The 4463-nt window shown below is 35.0% G+C and overlaps 1 long non-coding RNA gene across 1 annotated transcript; it reads right to left on the bottom strand.

Moving 5' to 3' along the window:
* Nucleotides 1–1692: 1692 nt before the first annotated feature.
* Nucleotides 1693–3697, bottom strand: LOC147497365 (uncharacterized). Its single transcript, XR_015197103.1, has 2 exons — nt 3398–3697; nt 1693–2289 (listed from the first exon to the last, which is right to left on the bottom strand). It is a non-coding gene; the product is annotated as an uncharacterized LOC147497365 (long non-coding RNA).
* Nucleotides 3698–4463: the final 766 nt, after the last annotated feature.

Below are 4463 nucleotides of genomic sequence, written 5' to 3'. Positions count from 1 at the left end.
AACGACTGAGATTTGATCACTATTCAACTTTTTGACTTTAAGGAATAGTAATCACTATTTGACACTATTCAACATTATTTGACACTATTCAGAACTATTCATCTTTTGACTTTACAAAAAGTTAAATAATAAAAAATCTAAAATATCTACGTCGTCTTTGATGAATAGTGACGTGCTTGGCTTTATCTCTTATTTCAAACCATATGTCCATTTTGTAAAAGCAATATACCGTTGTGTAGAGTTTTCTGCCCTAATCATTTTGACAGGTCATATGCTTCAATCGGAATTAGGAGACAAAAGATGTCACCATTTGAACTTTCTACTGATTTTCGGACTGTTATAAGTCAGTTTGACCAAGTCTTGACCCGAACATGACTCCTTTGGCTAGCTCAAGAACTCAAGTTTGGATTCTTCAACTTGTTTCATGGTTTTCTGAGTCCATGAGCTTTACTGGCAGATTGGAGTTTTAAATGAGCTGATACTGAAGATTTCAAGTCCAAGCTTTATTCGGCTGTCAGATTTCTTGCTAAAACGCGGAGTTACGTGTGTATTTTATCGATATTTGTTGAAACCTGTGAAAACATGAAAATACAATTAATTTACATTTATTAAACACATAATTGACCCAAATGTAATGTCTCTCGGGGTTTAAAACACAATTTTGGGTACTTATCAACCACCCCCAAACAAAGACTTTGCTTGTCCTCAAGCAAAGAAGAGACACTAAAAACAGGATAAGTGGCCAAAATGTGTAGTCCTAAGCTAATTCTCATTTCAGCAGAGTCGCGATTTCATTGACCATATGCAACAAGGCCTTAAACCACTAGGAATTCCCTAGTGGGCCGAGTTTTAGCCTCGTGAGAGTTTTCCGGATAAGATACCCACAAACTTCACCTATACTACAACGACTTCAAGAACAAAGGTTTGTTCCCTAAATTAGATATCGATATCTATCTATCGCCTCACTAGCGGGAACGCAGATTAATTCCTTTGAAACCTACGTTAATAAATGTACAATAATCAAAATATCTACATATGAATATGTATGCAGTGAACTTTACAATGAAATGTACAAGGCGGGGCCGTTTACGATCCTTTGGAGAGCGTCCTTAAGTAGGTTCTCACAGGTATGTGTCGAAACACAAATTCTCTCATATTTTTCACTCAAGTTTTGCTTACTCCAATTAATGCGGTGGGCACACGCGTTCCTCACATTCTCAATGACGCCCAAGGAAGCCGAGGGTCTACCACCACTTACTATCACACTAACCTATCCTAATTGAGCTAGAGGACTTTTATTAGGTATTATGGGGCTTAGGAAGTGGTTTAGAAGGAATGCATGGGATAACAAAACAATGAGTTAGAGAAAATATGGTCTTCAAATAATTACTGGAGAAAACCTAGTGTTCTTCTGTTTCAAAATTATTCCATACTTCGCCCTTTTTGGCTTTTCTACTCCTTTTGATTTTATTTTTGGAGTTTAGAACCTTTTTTTTTTCATGGAATTTACCTTTTTCTTGGTTTTGACACAACTAACTGGATTTATCAATCGGCGCCAACTGATAGAACGAATTTTCGTATTTGTATAGGTCTTTCTCTTCTCTTTTATGCTCTTCATCATATTTCTCAAACTCATCATATATGGATATGGGTAAGGAAATAATGGTTGAAAAATGAAATGGATAATATAAAGGCTCAACGGGGAAAACTAGGGAAAATATAGTTTTTTGGGTTTGTATATATTTTTTTATTTGGCTATATCGGTCCAAAGAATGCCTAAATTCTCGCCTAGGATATGGTATAGTGATCAAGCAAGTGGACGTGTGATTTTTTTCTACTCAGAATTGCTTCATCCTTGGGTCATTACTCAGATACACTTATGTTGAGGCTTTTTGGCTAGATTCTCACTAGATTTGGAATTTAAGTATTCTAACCATGAGTCCCAAAAAATTACTACTATGTACAATTATTGACACTCATTGCATGAATATTCATGAAAAGATATAAAAACTATTGCGTACGTATTAACATAAGTTTCTAAGAACCAATCCTAATTCTAATGCTAATGTGAGATTTCTAGACAATTTTCCTCATATAAAAGGGAACAAGACCTTTATTACTAAATAAGAATAACTATTTTTTTTTTTTTTTTTTTTTTAAATTTTTTTAGAAAGAAAGAAAAATGAATAACTTGAAAGTTCCTAATTTTTGCAAAATGTTTATCTCCCAACCCCAAACAGATGGATGCTTTGTCCTCAAAGTATCAAGAGAGATAGGGAAAGAAATTACCTGAGAAACGTGAGCAAAAATTCGGCTGAATCTCTATAACAAAAATTACAGCATGCATGCAACAAGAAAATTGAAAATAGCACACCAATCAAGAAAAACAACCAAAATACACACACATATATAGACATAATAATTTAGGTCGTTTATAGTAAGATTCCTAAGACTTTTATCAAATATAAGGGTTTGTAGAAACCCTTGGCATTCGCACCCAGATGGTGGAATGATTTAGCAAATACAGATTATTCGCTAATATGTTGAAGAAATAAACTTCGCCATTGATAAACATTACCTTGCCACCCTTCTTCGTGTACTAAATTGAAATACACGAGTTATTTGGACGAAGGAACCGACGCTTACAACTATCTCTCCAAATAGAAGAGCGCGGTTACCTTATTATGACATTACTTGAATGTAACAGAAAATGAGTCGTTTAAAGTTAGGTACTCAAGACTTTATGTTGGGTCTTTTTAAGTCAGATTCCCGAGAGTAGGTATGTGGGGTCTTTTTACGTCAGATTCCCCTAGACTATGCACACCCCCAAACAAGATGAAACTGGGGTGTCATATTTCTATATCAACTATTAGGTAATAGTTGAAAGATTTGGGGGTTTAGCGAGTACCCCCCTAAAAAATGGTATTTTTACACTCCTGTGTCAAAAAAAAATTGCATTAGAAAGTGTCCTTCATGAAGCTTAGATTTGGAAAATAGGACAACTAGCATTTTGAAGATGTTCGGTTGAAAGATTGGTCTCAATAACGGAAATGATTGATTTATCTCTTGTATGCAAGGGTAAAAGTTTGTTACGCTTAGGTATGTCTACATTTTGAGTTACTGAGATGGTAGAAAATTTAAGCATGTAGGAGATTCCCTTAAAGTATATTCAAATACCCGATATAAAAGCATGTTTTCAAAGTTCATTATTTTGGCAAAATTATTAAGCATTCATAAAAAAAATGAATTTTAATCATGCTCGTTAATTCTAAACAGGCTGTCATATCATTTCCAAAATAGGCTAAGATTGATTTTCTTTTGAATAGGCTAAAAATGTTTGGAAATTGCATATAACCCGTTGACAGGAGATTCAAGGGAGAGATAAAAGATAACGTACCTGCCCAAGTTGTGCTTACACGCACTTGGGTCAAAGATGACTTGAGTGGTCATTGACCTGTTGACAGTTCGGGGTCAATGCCACTCACCTGTTATTCAGAAAATTATTACATACAAATAGAAACCCACAAACCAGGCGGAAATGGTGGTACAAGGCCAATAAGTTACAATTTGGTGCCTTCGAGGGCCTAATTACACGAATATATTTAAAAATAAAAACAAACAACTAAATTATTTACACGAGTTAAAAAAATCTATAACTAAATATTTAACACTTACTTAAGTAATTTTTTTTTTTTTTTTTTTTGGTGCTAGGGCAAATGGAAATTAGTGTCCACAGTCCATATGCTTTCGGCACAATCAAACGTGGGATTAGGCATTAGGTGCAGTCCCCAAGTCATTTAGTCCAAAGTCCGTTTAGTTGTTAAGCGTAAGTCCTAAGCACACACACAATATTATTATTGATTTATTTACTATTTACTATTTACATATTATTATTATTATTATTATTATTATTATTATTATTATTATTATTATTATTATTATTATTTTATTTTATTTTATTTTATTTCTTTTTTATTATTATTTCTTTTTCATCTTAATTGCTTCAGATAGGTGCAACCACAAAGTTAACACTCACAACTACCCATGTAGAGTTTTAGTATTGCTTCGGTCACCTGCTCAACATTATCACCGTCACTATAACTTCAACAAACCCAACTAGTTTCATCATCATAGCAAGCAATCGCCACCTTCAGTCAAGTGTTTAAATTCGCCAAACAATGTTCTACTCGATCCGCGAATCCAACACCCGTCTCCTCAATACTCAAACATCACCACCTCTCAACGCGTGACCTCCAACTTCCAAAGACTAACCGACCGTCTCCTTCCTCGGGCATCGGTATACCCACAACAAGCGAGCTACCAATCAAAGACGACCAACCATCTTCACGTCCAACTCGCCACCAACCTGTCACCCCCACAATACAACGCGTTTATAGCACATACATCACCACCACTACACATTTACAGGCACCCATCTCGACATCAACCAACACCATGATCAC

This window comes from Coptis chinensis, chromosome 5 (genome assembly GCF_015680905.1).
Source record: "Coptis chinensis isolate HL-2020 chromosome 5, ASM1568090v1, whole genome shotgun sequence".
Taxonomy (NCBI): domain Eukaryota; kingdom Viridiplantae; phylum Streptophyta; class Magnoliopsida; order Ranunculales; family Ranunculaceae; genus Coptis; species Coptis chinensis.
The sequence above is the reverse complement of the archived record's forward strand: the minus strand, read 5'-3'. Positions and strand labels throughout refer to the sequence as shown.